We start from the raw sequence: 14,664 nt of genomic DNA on the forward strand, positions 1-14,664 counted from the left end.
ATCTGTTTATCTCTCTCCCTTTCACCCTTCTTTCCTTTCTCTCAAAAAATTAATAAAATCTTAAAAAATAAAATAAAATATCAAAATACCTAACTGGTACTTCTCAAAATTGTCAAGGTCATCAAAAATAAGAAAAGTCTGAGTAATTATTATAGCCAAGAGGAGCCCAAGGAGACAAGAGTACTAAATGTAATGTGGTATCCTGAATGAGATCCTATAATAGAAAAAAGGCATCAGGTAAAAACATTGAAAATCTGAGTAAACTATGAACTTTAGTCAATAATAATGTATCCGTATCTGTTCATCAATTGTATAAATGTACCATATTAATGTAAGACATAAATTTAAAAAGTGACTGAGTGTGGGATATATGAGAATTCTCTGTACTATCTTATTTTTCTGTAAATCTAAATTGTCCTAACATAAAAAGCTTATTATAAAAAAGCAGTAAGTCCTGAGTAAGAACCTATCAAATCTGACCCTCAAAATTCCTTTGCTTTAAATAAACAAAATGATGTTTTAAAATGATTTATTATAGTATTATACTGTGTATTTTTTAAAAATGGTAATATTAAAAAAGCAGTAAATATGCAATGAGAAAGCAGATAAAGAAAAAGCAGATATTCTAATATAGAGGCATAGACTTAATGTATTTCAAGAACAGCAAAGACATTTAATCTTTACGTATACATCTTGTGTAAAAGGTTTAGTTACTCAAGAGGGTTGAAGGGCAATATGATTATAAATATTTTAAAAATATTTAAAATTGGGGTTCATAAAAATTGTTTTTATGGAATCATACATTAGGGTCAGTATGTACAACAAATATGGAAGGACTGTGAGAATTAAACTTCTTAACAGTAATGACAAACCTTTACTTTTCATTAAGAACATGAGGAAGAAAATGTTTCTGCTAGCCTCTACTTGTTGAGAGGCCATGAAATGAAAGGCTACCTCCCAAAGACTCCTACTGTTCATAACCATAAAATATAAAGTTGATACACAGATGAAAGTGCTCTAAGACAAGGGAGTTATCTACTCACTGATCCATTCAACAACTTATGGAATGCCTACCAGGCATCAGACATTTTTCTAAATGCTGAGGATATAGTGAAAAGATAGCCAGGGTCTTTGTTTTTATAACACGCAGTTTCTAGTGAGGGTGAAAGACACACTATAGAGTCCAACCAACCAAAAGTGAGTGCTAAGTGTCATACAGAAAGTTAAAATAGGGTGATGGGAGAGCAAATGACTGTGTAGCTACATTAGGTTGAGTAGTCAGAAAAGTTTTTCTGAAGAGGTGAAATTTAAGCTACATTAGTTCTCTCTGTTAAAGGGGTCATGAATAATGATGCCCAGTAGCAATGAGCACACCTAGGGTCCATATTTGATTTTCTGAATACCATTCTCCACTTAAAGGAACCAAGGCCCATTGGAGGAATGATGATTCAAAGGCTGGAGGAGGAAATGCACAAGATGAGCTTGAACTATCTTGTTATACCAGAAAGTAAGTGCTTACAGAATGGAAGCATGACAAAATGATAATGGCAAAATGGTCCAGGTTGAAAAGGCCAAATCTGAGACAACTAAACAATAAAATATAATGCTCATAATAGATTATAACCCACTGAATATATTAAACAAGCAAAAAAAAAACTTGGGGGGAGTGAAGAAAGCTCTTCCTCACAAAAGAATGGCATCTAACAAATGTAGAATAAGGAAATTAGAAATTATTATTTGAAAATTATAAAAAAATAAGTGAAATAATAAAAAGAATCAGAGGAAAGGATAAAGTAAATGTAAGATGTTATCATTTGGGTAACTGAGTGAAGGATATAGGGGAATTTTTTTGTATTACTTTGCATTTTTCCTGTGACTTTGAAATTATGTCTATATAAAAAGTTAAAAAGGAAAAAAGAATTTTTGTCAAGTATAGAGCAGAGAAATGGGTAACAGGATGAATATGAGACAAAGGGAAGTCGTCGTTTTCACTTTTGAACAGGAGATAATGGAGGATGTCTGTGGGATGACAGGAAGGGAGTAAGTGCAGAAACAAAGTCCTGAGGAGGACAGCGGGGACTGGATGCACAGCACTAGAGAAGTGACACTTAATCCACTGTGACCCAAGGACAGGCAGAAAGTCTGACCCCAGCTGGGAGAGGATGGTAGTAAAGTTGATGAGCAAATGAAGATTTTGTGATTTATTCTTTGTGTCCACAGAAGCAGGATGGGTTTAGAATTTAGAAGTGAGATGAGAAGACCTAAAGTAGCTTTGGAAGGTGGAAAAGTAAAGATTTTAGAGAAGTGCAATAGGACTGTCATGCAGTAGTGAAGGCCCATTTGAATTTAGTGACCATGGACTTAAAACAATGCTGAGATGTTTGGATGCAGGTAACACATAGAGGGACATTTGATTATTACTAGGGCTAGGTGTTTAAGAGAGGAGGGGAGTGGGAGAGGGAGGGAAAAGGGAGGGAGAGGAAAGAGTTAAGTAGTGTGCAAAAACATAATTATGATGAACCATGAAATCTAAACTGGGTAAGGAGGTAAGAGAGGGCACCAAATTCAGTGTTTGTGGTGAGATTTATGAATGAATGAATGAATGAATCTGCTATCTGGAATAGCAGGTGTGTGCTGATGACACAGAGCTGATTTAGATGTGACCCTTGCCTTCCACAGCACTTACCATCTAGGAAGAAAGATAAAAAGATAAAAAGTGCACTATCAAATAAATGACCATGCAGGAATATGGAGGCCCCAAGGAGGCCACTCAACCCAGCCAGAAGGGAGAGAGTATTGGGAAGGCTTTCTAGAGGTGGCAACATTGAAACTGCAGGATGATCCCTGGCTGGTGTGGCTCAGTGGATTGAATGTCAGCCCATGAACCAAAGGGTTAATGGTTCAATTCCCAGTGTGGGGCACATGCCTGGGTTGTGGGCCAGGTCTCCAAGAGGCAGTGCATGAGAGGTAAGCACACACTGATGTTTTGCTCCCTTTCCTTCTCCTTTCCCCTCTCTAAAAATAAATAAATAAAATCTTTTAAAAAAAGAAAGAAACTGAAGGATGAGCATAAGCTATAGAGAAGGGAGAAGAAAGAAGGACATTACAGGCAGCCAGATGTGCAGTCCTGGGCAAAGTAAAAAGTAATGAAACCCATTGTTAAAACTACAAACTACAATATTTAATAAAGTATGAGTATGAAATTTAGATTGGACAAAGGTGGGGGACAAAACTACAGATGACACTGGGGATCAGGTCATAGAAGACCACGTGTGCCATCTTGATGACAGTAAAGGTGTCAGAAAAGGTGACAGTAAAGGTGACAGAAACCAATAAAGAGTTTTAAATAGTGCAGAGGCATAGTCAGATATGTGGGGTTGAAAACCGCTTCTGGTGGCAATGTGACGAAGCCAAACTAATGGCAGAGATACTAAAGTGGGACATGCATGAGGAGACTGCTTGCTTTGTGAGAGGAGAAGCAAAATTTTTGGAGTGGAATAAAACTGCACAAGTTGCGATAATACAGAGTAAACATTAATGAATAACACTACAAATAATTCTATTTTTCACATGCAAAGAACAAAGGAGAAATTATATATTTATTTTTGTGCATGTGTATCGATTTCCCTACCCATCAGTAGGTACTGCAGTGTCTGCCCATACCTTCCAATGTACTGGGAACATGAATGAGGTTCATGGGTAAATTGCTTTTGCGTTTAGAAAAGACACTTCATGTTGACACTTCTAATGATTACTTGTACCCTGGGCCAGGGAACAGAAAGGTAGGCTTTCTAATTTAATGAATGAAATCAGCCCCACTGTGCATGCTGTTGGCATAAGAAATATCAAGAAATGCATAAAGACTTCATTAATCTTAGTTAGACTGTTAAGTAACGCATTTAAGGAAACAATTTTGGTTCTGTACTTAACAAAGAATAATTATAAATTATATTAATATGCTAGCTTTGCACTTAAAAATCAGGATGTACATTTTAGGCGAAGTGATGTGTAAGTATAGATCCTAACAAACTGCTTTGAAAAGGGTATGCTTTATAAAGCACTTTTCATGTGTAAACAAAAGCAAGTGGAACACAGAATTACCAAAGCATCATAACATGAGAACTGAAGGAGTCAATTTACGTAAACTATAAACCAAGAACTAGTTTTAGTATACATTAGCATATATAATTTCTTAAGTTATCTGATCAATATTCATTCAATAAGCACTTTTTTAACATTAACAGCAGAAGCAAATCTTTTTAGCATTTTCATTTATCTGAAAAAGGCATTCTTTTTTATTTGAAGAGCCTAAGTAAGGCTCAGTAAACAATTTTTGTAAAGGGCCAGATGGTCAATATTTTCACCTTTTTGTGCCATGTGGACCTTGGCTTTTCAACTCTGCACTCACAGGAAATATATAAGCAAATGACTGTGGCTTTGTCCCAATCAAATTTAATTTGTGAACACAGGGCAGCAGGCCGGATTTGGCCCTTGGGTTAGACTTTGCTGACCCCTGTTCTAAAACAACACTTGTAGGTTTTGTCAGTTTCTCCTGAGTTATAAATTTACTCAAAATAACTAAAAAATAAAGTTTCAGAACAGGAGAAGAGGGTCCAAATTATACTGGACATTTTAAGAAGTCCCCTTAAGTTTCCTATTTTAGCTCTATCCATTTTCCTTATAGAAAGAACAAAGTCTACATAGATAGGGGATGTTGCAATAAAGTTTAGTTACAGGAAAAAAAGGTTTTTTCCTCCTTCAATTTTCCAGGTCACTTTCCTAGCTGATTGCTTTCTGTCCATTTAAAAAATGACTGAGTCAGGAACCAAGAGGAAAGAATCTGAACAAGAAAATTGTTAAGTTCGATTTTGGATAAGCTGATTCAAGCCTAGTTGGACTTTCACATGGAGGTGCCCCCATCAGGCAACCTCTAAAGCAAAAATTCATGCTTCAGCTTCTAAAGCAAAACTAATTCATCTCATTGATGTTAATCACTTTTAAACATAGCCAATTAAAATACCCTGGGCCCAAGCAATATATTTCCGAGACGCTCACAGAAAAAAACAGTGCTATTATTATACTTCAATTGTATAAATCAGTTATGGATTTAATTACCAAATGAACATACCAAACATCTAATAATGCACGTTTTACCATCAATCAGGCTACGAGAGGTGTGTTTATCTTTTTCAATTTAGAAGCTTGTAAAAGATTTTACCTTATACTTGACAACTTTTTATTATGATATACAAAAAGACAAAGGGGTTTAAGAAAATAAGATAGTACCAGAAAAATGATCCCTAAACTGAAGTGTTTTAAATTAGTTTTGACAATTTTTTTAGGTTGACACTTGAAATTTAAATGAAAAAACTCTTGTTTCAATCATTCCTTATTTATCTTGTAAAGTTTTTGATATTAATAATAATAATAATAGCTGGCACTTTATTAAGTTTCAACATAAACAATGCACTGGACCGTTAGTACATGGAAGAACTCTGTGAAGAACTGCAATGTAGACTAACTTCCCCAAAGGGAAGGTCAGTCTTAAACCAAACCTGAGTCACTTCAAATTTCACATTCCCAAATGCTTGTTAGATCTTTCACAGCATCTTTAAACAAACAAATAAACTGTGCAAGAGAACTCTTAAATAGACTGAAACATTTCAGAGTCATCTTATTCTTCGTTCTCTAATTTAAATCCCTATCCACAAATTATTTGACAGCAGACTATTTCTGGCTCTATATTTTTTCTTGTTAAAAATCTGCTGCTGCCTCTGTACTTACTTACTTTAGAATAAATTTTGAACTTTCAAGCATGGTACTCATGGGCCTCAAGATCTTGTCTCAACTTTCCCACTCCACCCTGCTATAAATAATGCTTTTAGGCACCATGGGCTTTCATCCTTGGTCTGTGTGCACTCCTGAGGCTAGAGGAAGACTCTCCCATTAATCTTGTGAAATTCCACTCATCCCTGAGCCTCAGCTCAAATGATACCTCCCCCACAAATTTTTCTGTAACTCTGCCAGCAATAACAATCACTCTCTCCTCTATGCTACCATAGCCCCTTGTACATAATACCTTTATTTTAGCTTTTATCATTCCTTGACCTACATTTTTGTAGTCAGTGAGTCTATCCATCTTTCTCACCAGACATCCCTGAAGACTGAGACGACAATGTATTCCTCTGGTATCCCTAACAACATCTAGCACAATACTTTTTACACGGCAGGTACAAGTAAAAGTTTATAAGAGGAACTGAGCAAAGAAAGTCATGTTGCTAAAATCTCTGCAGTATGCAACCTGCAGGAACCCACAACCATCTGCAGAACCCCAAATCCCAAAAACCAGTTCTATAAAAACTGCTGAGGAGTTCTTGGCCTGTGAAGGTTGTAGGACATTCTATAAAGTATTGAATAGAAAGACCTGCTTTTGAACCAGAGGCAAAGGGGTAAATGTTTTCCACAAAGGTCACTTTGTGTGCAGACATAATGGTTGAAATATATGAAACACAAACCTTCAGAAGTGTTGACTAAATAAAGTTTACTTTTGACAGCAATGTCTTGCAAACATTTAAGAAGGTGAAATCAGATGGGGAGGGAGGAAGTGAAGGAAAACACTGTTGAATTTCTTGCGAAGAAAAGATCAACTTGCGGAAATCAGTGAAGGAGTCCAGGGAGAGAGAAAGGCGCATGCTGAGCAACCTAATATTTGCTTCCCAGGTTTGTTGCCTCTTATATCCCAACTTCTTCCAACTCATATTAGCCACACATTTCTTATACACTCCATTCTTCTTGCAATTTCAAAATATCTTTCAAAGGGTAAAATTTTAGTAGAATGCCCTGGCCAGGTAGCTCAGATGGTTACAGCATTATCCTGATATGCCAAGGTTGTGAGTTTGATCTCTGGTCAAGGGATATACAAGATCAATCAATGAATGCATAAATAAGTGAAACAAATCACAAATTACTGTTTCTCACCCTCTTATCTCTATCTTCCTTCCTCTCTCTAAAATACATAAACATTTTTTGAAATTTTAGTAGAAAATTTTATACATACAGCATTTTTACTATACTTTCTAGATCATCAGTGGGCTTGATATTATTAATACACACTGAAAAGTAGAGGTATCACCTAGAATCCAGAAAATCTTTACTAATGACTGAGAATTAAATCACTAGAGGTGAGTAGATACTAGAAAAAAACCCTGATGATTCTTCTCAGTCTAACCCTCAAATGTTTTTATGTGCCAGAGTTGTATGTTCAGGCTTCTTCCTTCCCACTCAGTACAGTCTTCCTTGACTGGTAATCATCAACTCCTTGATTTAACCATCAGATCCATCTATACGATGGTTTAGACTCCATATTGAGACTACCTTTCTTTCAAGCCTCGACTGTTCTTTGGGTATTTTAACTAGGATATCCTAATGGCTCCTTCAACTCAGTATATTTATAACCAAATACATTACTTCTGCTTCCCCCCTCCCCACAAATAAATGAAAGCACTCCACTCCTCCTTTGGTACCAATCTTAGTTAAAAGTGTCACCTACCTTAGTTAACCAGGTTATACATTTGCGGTCATCTTAAACTTTTACTTTCCCTCATTGCCCAAATCTTACTGATTCTGCATGCTTACTAAAATCTCTCTTTAGATGAAATTTCATAACCCTGAGGCAAACAGAAGATTCTACAACTTTCCAGGGAGCAAAACAAAATGTAACAGGTTATATACAAAAGGCATCAGGAACTAGAATGACTTTGGCCATGTCAACAGAAATAACATAGGCCAGGAGATAATGAAGCACAGCCTTCAAATTTCTAGGGTTAAACATTTTGCAATCAATGGTGATAGACCTAAAATAATAATAATGATTTTCAGAAAATAACAATTCTTAGACAAAGGGGTCCACTTGATGATGATGATGAATAAATATATAATCTTAATAATTTAATATAATAAAAATTGATGTGTTTATTATATTGGAATAATGGAAGGGACGGGAAATGTGTGTGAGGAGTTAGGTAAGCTAAGAGAGCAGTCCTCAGATCCTAAGTCCTTGTCTACATAAGACAGACAAAGATTATATCCCAGACAAAGAAAGATCAAGAAATTGCTACCTAGACTTCCGCCAAGATGGAGGCGTAGGTGGAAGTACTGTGCCTCCTCACACAACCAAGTTTAAAAACAACAAAGTTTTAGCAACAAAAACGCAGCCAAAACCACAGAAAATTGAACTATACAGAAGCCTGACAACAACGAACCCTTCAGCCAAACCGATAAACCGGTGAAGGTGCAAGTGGTGAGACAGACTGTGCAGGCTCCAGTGGCGGGAAGCAGCAGAGGGGACCACCATTGTCCCTCTCTGATCCCACCCCAACATACAGCCTCACAAACCAGCCACCTGGGTAGCCCTGCCCTGGTGAACACCTAACACTCTGCTCCTCATATGTAACAGGCACACACAGATCAAAACATGGCTCAAGAACAACTCAGAGCCCCAGAGCTGATAAATCTAAGCAATGAAGAAATAGCCAAACTTTCAGATACACAGTTCAAAACACTGGTGATCAGGATGCTCACAGAACTGGTTGATTTTAGTCACAAATTAGAGGAACATATGAAGGCTAAACTAATTGAAATGAATGGAAATGCACAGGAAACCAACAGTAATGGAAAGAATACTGGGACTCAAATCAAAGGAGTGGACCAGAAGGAAGAAAAAAATGACCAAACAGAAAAGAATGAAGAAACAAGAATTCAAAAAAATGAGGAGAGGCATAGGAACCTCCAGGACATCTTTAAACACTCCAACATCTGAATTATAGGGGTACCAGAAGGGGGAGAGGAACAGCCACGAGTGGAAAACTTATTTGAACAAATAATAAAGGAGAATTTCCCCAATCTGGCAAAGGAAATAGACTTCCAGGAAATCCAGGAAGCTCAGAGAGTCCCAAAGAAGTTGGACCCAAGAAGGAACACACCAAGGCACATCATCATTACATTAGCCAAGATGAAAATGAAGAACAAGACTTCCGCCAAGATGGAGGCATAGGTGGAGACGCCGCGCTTTGTCACACAACCAAGTTTAGAGACAACTAAATATTAGCAATAGAAAACACAGCCAGAACACAGAAAATTGAACTTTTTGGAAGTCTGATAACAACAAATTCTTCAGCCTGACTGGTAAGAGGGGTGAAACCAGCAGCTCGCGGAGCAGGGTTGCACGGGAAAACTCGGTCAGACAGACACAGGCGCGTGGAATCCAGGCGCAGGGTTAGACCTAGTGAGCGACACAGCGAGCGACCTCGGGGAAACAGCAAGGGAGCAGGGCTGCGGGTTGACTTTGGTCACACATTCAAGCACGGATAGACAAGCGAGGGAGTGGGCGAGTAGATGGGACCCAGCAGGCCCCCAGTGGCAACAGAGGGCGCCGCCATTTCCCCGCTCTGACCCTGCCTCCACATACAGCGCCATAACCCAGCGACTCTGAGTGGCCCGGCCCTGGTGAACCACCTAAGGCTCTGCTCCTCACCCAGTGGCGCAAAACAACAGAGGGGGCCGCCATTTCCCCGTTCTGACCACGCCCCCACATACAGCATCACAAACCAGCAATCTGGGAATCCAAGGTTCCAATCCTCACACTTAACGGGCGCGAATAGACCAAAAATGGCTCAAGAAGATCTCAAAGCCCCAGGGCCTATAAATCTAAGCGATGAAGAAATAGCAAAACTCTCAGATGCACAGTTTAAAACACTGGTGATCAGGATCCTCACAGAACTGGTTGATTATAGCCACAAATTAGAGAAACATATGAAGGCAAAACTAATTGAAATGAATGGAAGTGGACAAGAAACCAATAGCAATGAAAAGGAAACTGGGACTCAAATCAGTGGAGTGGACCAGAAGAAGACAAATAATGGCCAAACAGAAAAGAGTGAAGCAAGAATTCAAAAAAATGAGGAGAGTCTTAGGAATCTCCAGGACATCTTTAAACGCTCCAACATCTGAATTATAGGGGTACCAGAAGGGGGAGAGGAACAGCCACGAGTGGAAAACTTATTTGAACAAATAATAAAGGAGAATTTCCCCAATCTGGCAAAGGAAATAGACTTCCAGGAAATCCAGGAAGCTCAGAGAGTCCCAAAGAAGTTGGACCCAAGAAGGAACACACCAAGGCACATCATAATTACATTAGCCAAGATTCAAATGAAGGAGAGAATCCTAGAAGCAGCAAGAGATAAGGGGACAGTGACCTACAAAGGAGTTCCCATTAGACTGTCAGCGGATTTCTCAAAAGATACCTTACAGGCAAGAAGGGGCTGGAAAGAGGTATTCCAAGTCATGAAAACCAAAGACCTACAACCAAGATTGCTCTATCCAGCAAAACTTTCATTTAGAATGGAAGGACAGATAAAGTGCTTCTCAGATAAGATCAAATTCAAGGAGTTCATCATCACCAAGCCCTTATTATATGAAATGTTAAAGGGACTTATCTAAGAAAAATAAATTAAAAAACATGAACAGTGAAAGGACAGCAAACTCAGTTATTAACAGCCACACCTAAAACAAAAGCAAACTAAAAGGACAGCTAGATCAGGAGTGGAAACATAGAAAGGAAGATCTCAAGGAGGGTTAGCAACAGGGGAGTGGGAGAAGGGAAAGGGGGGAGAAGGTACAGAAAATAAGTAGCATAGACAGTAGATAGAAAATAGATGGGGGGGCAAGAATAGTATGGGAAATATAGAATCTAAAGAACTTGAGACACATGGTCATAAACTAAAGGGGGGGTAATGGTGGGGACGGGGGGTAGGGTGGAGGGGAATGAAGGGGGGGAATAGAACAACTGTAATGGCACAATCAATAAAAAAAAGAGGTAAAAAAATAAAATAAAATGAAGGACAGAATTCTAGAAGCAGCAAGAGATAAGGGGGCAATCACCTACAAAGGAGTTCCCTTCAGACCGTCAGTGGATTTCTCAAAAGAGACCTTACAGGCAAGAAGGGGCTGGAAAGAAGTATTCCAAGTCATGAAATCCAAAGACCTACATCCAAGACTGATCTATCCAGCAAAGCTTTCATTTAGAATGGAAGGAGAGATAAAGTGCTTCCCAGATAAGGTCAAATTCAAGGAGTTCATCATCACCAAGACCTTATTATATGAAATGTTAAATGGACTTACCTAAGAAAAAGAAGATAAAAAAGATGAACAGTGAAAGGACAGCAAACTCACAGTTATTAGGAACCACACCTAAAGCAAAAGCAAACTAAGAGGACAGCTAGATCAGGAACAGAACCATAGAAATGAAAATCTCATGGAGGGTTAGCAACAGGGGAGTGGGAGAAGGAGAAGGGGGGAGAAGGTACAGAAAATAGGTGGCATAGACGGTAGGTAGAAAATAGATAGGGGGGAGGGCAAGAATAGTATGGGAAATATAGAATCTAAAGAACCTGAGGCACATGGTCATAAACTAAAGGGGGGGAACGGTGGGGGAGGGGGTGTGCAGGGTTGAGGGGAATGAAGGGGGGGAAATAGAACAACTGTAATGGCATAATCAATAAAATATATTAAAAAAAATAAACTGGTACCTAAACATTGTATTTAGAAATCTGGAGGCAAATATCAGAAATAATAGCTAATGAGTTGAACAGCTGCCTCGGGGGATGGGTCCCAGGGGACTGCTGTTTTTCATTTTAAGTCCTACAGTACTATTTATTGTTTATGTGTATGCAAAATTCTGATAAAAATTAGAAAGAAATAAAAAGGTAGGTACTCTTTTTAAACATAAAGTGATTATTAATCCCATAGGCAAAGGCTCTCAGAGCTAGAAAGAGATCTTGAGATGTAGTCTCATTTTTAATTTCCCTAATACAATATTTATAATAAAAAGAACATGATGGTTTCTCTACTCAAATCAGTTCTCTTTTCCTGTGAAGTTTCTTTTTAAAGATTTTATTTACTTATTTTTAGAGAGAGGGGAAGGGAGGGAGAAAGAGAGGGACAGAAACATCAATAACTGGTGTGGTTGCCTCATGTGCACCCCTAACTGGGGACCTAGTACACAACCCAGGCATGTGCCCTGACTGGGAATCTGACAGGTGACTCTTTGGTTCACAGGTGGGTCTCAATCCACTGAGCCACACCTGCCAGGGCCCTTTCTTGTAAAGTTTTATCATTCCATATTTATGATTCCAACAGATGTTCTAAACAAATAACCACACTATGAAAGTAATGAGAAACTGCCCTGGCTGGTGTGGCTCAGTGGATTGAGCGCCCCCTGCAAACCAAAGGGTCTCTGGTTCAATTCTCAGTCAGGGCACACACCAGGGTGGTGGGCCGGGTCCTCAGTAGAGGTTGCACAAGAGGCAACCAACCACACATTGATGTTTCTCTCCCTCTCTTTCTCCCTCCCTTCCCCTCTCTCTAAAAATAAATAAAATCTTTAAAAATAGTAACGAGAAATGGCTATGTTTACTGGCATATGCCCTCTCCTCTCCTCTCCTTCCACATGTCCCATCCAAGGGAGTTAAACATTTAAGATCTGTGGCCCCATTCCATATATTACACACTTGGTGTATGGATGAATAAAACATGCCAGGCTCTGTACTTATGATCCTAAGACTGCATGAAACTGAGAAATTCAGTTTGGTTAACCACATACTGAATTAAGTCTAGGAGAAGGCAGGTTACAGTGAAAAGTTTTTTCTCATAAAAAATAAATAATTTTAAGAGTCAAAGCCAACAATAAACATAGTTCCTGACAGTCACTTTGCTTAATTACATTATTTGGGGCTATATATATGGATGCTTATTTTATTTTTTAGATGTATTTATTTCTAGAGAGAGGGGAAGGGGGAGAGAGAGGGAAACACTGATGTGTGAAAGAAACATTGATCAGTAGCCTCCCACACACCTCCAGCCAGCGACCTTTTTGCAGGAGACAAATGCTACTACTCAACTCCTACTAAAAGATGGCAGCCCTAAGAACTCTGTTAATGAAACAAGTTATGGATATACTCCCAGTCCTAAAGGAATGAGGCGGAGACATTTCCACATGCAGTTCACTTTTAAAATCAGATTTACTTTTACCACTGCTTGGATACATGCAATGATTAAATGGTACCTACTGCCTCCTCTAATAAGAATAATACCGAGAAGGTATTTGTTTATAAGAATAAATATGGTGGCTATCCTGAAAGACTCCTTTGAAGTCAATGTCCTTGAATATCAGAAGGTTTTCCACTACATACAAGATTTATTTCTATTATGAAAGCTGTGAGCTTTGTAAATTTTTCAAAACTTAAGTTCTCACATGGCAGTGCCCTTTCCCAATTACTCCACACACCGGGACATTAGATTTATTGTTAACGGATCATTAAAAATGACAGATCTGGCAGGTCCTTACACCTGACTTAGTCCTGAGTGTAAATTGGGTGTTTTGGGACATGCACACCCTTTTGGATCACTAGGGTCATATTACTGCACTGAAGCATGGTAATTTACTAATTCTGGGTGAAATCTGAGTTGGTTGGTAAAAACTGATGGAGAGTTTGGTATTACTGATTGTGTGTTCTTTTTTTGTGCTTTTTTGTTTTGGTTTAGAGAAAGAGGGAAAGGGGGGAAAAGGAAGAGAGAGGGAAGGAGAGAGACAGACAGACATCAATTGGTTATTCCACTTATTTATGTACTTACTGGTTGACTACAGTATGTGCCCTGACTGAAGACTGACCCACAGCCCTGGTGGACTGGGATGGTGCTCTAACCAACTGAGCGACCCAGTCAGATCTGATAGAGTGCTTTTGATACCTGCCTTCAGAATGCCAGTTTTCCAATTTGGGGCCAACCAGCTAAAATAAATACTTGTATTTATGTTTTATTTCTACTTATACACTTTGGAGAAAATGTTTCATTTAAAAAAACACCAAGGGTAAGATAAATTACATGGCAAATACTCTATTAATCACTATAAAAAATAAACCACACTGCTTGTCTACTCAATTTTCAAGTATAAAAGAACTTTCTGAAACATTTCTTAAGCACTGTCAGCATTAATACCCTCAATCTTTAGAAATTGGTGAATATTTTTGAATGGTACAACATGCAAAGCACTGCACTGCTAAATTCATCCAAATCTTATGCTATTTGTTTATGTAATTTCTTAGTTCTTACCATAATAAATTTGACTGGTGCGGGTCAAGGGAATGTAGCCTAGGATATATTTCCTTTAGAACTAAAAGTTGATATTCTGAAGGTCATTAATAATGTTATCTAAAATAATAATTTTGGGTAAATAAACTGTACTCATAAAATACTACACACCTTGCAGGAACCAAACAGGACATACTCAAACAGGTCAAATCTGCTTTTACCTCAACACTGATTCACTCTGAAAGTAGCTTTGTAGTCTACACTTCAAACACAGAGGCTGGCATCTTTTGTTATCAGATTAGAAAACCCATGCCTATATTATCAAAGAGCCCATTTTCTCCAAGCATGTGAATTGTCTGTTAAAGAAATATTGAGTTTCTTTATGGTTATCTAAAATAATACTGAGCTTCAAGAGTTATATTCCAGACTTGTGAAATTAAAGCTCAAAATATCTCAGAGTTGGAATTTTTAAAAGGCAAAGGACAAAGAAACTGGCCAGGGTTGAGAGGTGTAGCATGG

At 38.3% G+C, this 14,664-nt stretch overlaps 1 protein-coding gene and 1 non-coding gene across 4 annotated transcripts in view; both read right to left on the bottom strand.

The window, feature by feature from the left end:
• The window catches only part of LOC119053041 (B-cell receptor-associated protein 29), a 52,469-nt gene that overhangs the window by 16,181 nt on the left and 21,624 nt on the right, over positions 1-14,664 (bottom strand). The window lies entirely within an intron of this gene.
• Positions 12,927-13,057, bottom strand: LOC119053052 (small nucleolar RNA U109). The gene has a single exon (XR_005083234.2). It is a non-coding gene; the product is annotated as a small nucleolar RNA U109 (small nucleolar RNA).

Source organism: Artibeus jamaicensis, unplaced genomic scaffold (genome assembly GCF_021234435.1).
Source record: "Artibeus jamaicensis isolate MK-2021 breed Jamaican fruit bat unplaced genomic scaffold, CSHL_Jam_final contig_834, whole genome shotgun sequence".
Lineage (NCBI taxonomy): Eukaryota > Metazoa > Chordata > Mammalia > Chiroptera > Phyllostomidae > Artibeus > Artibeus jamaicensis.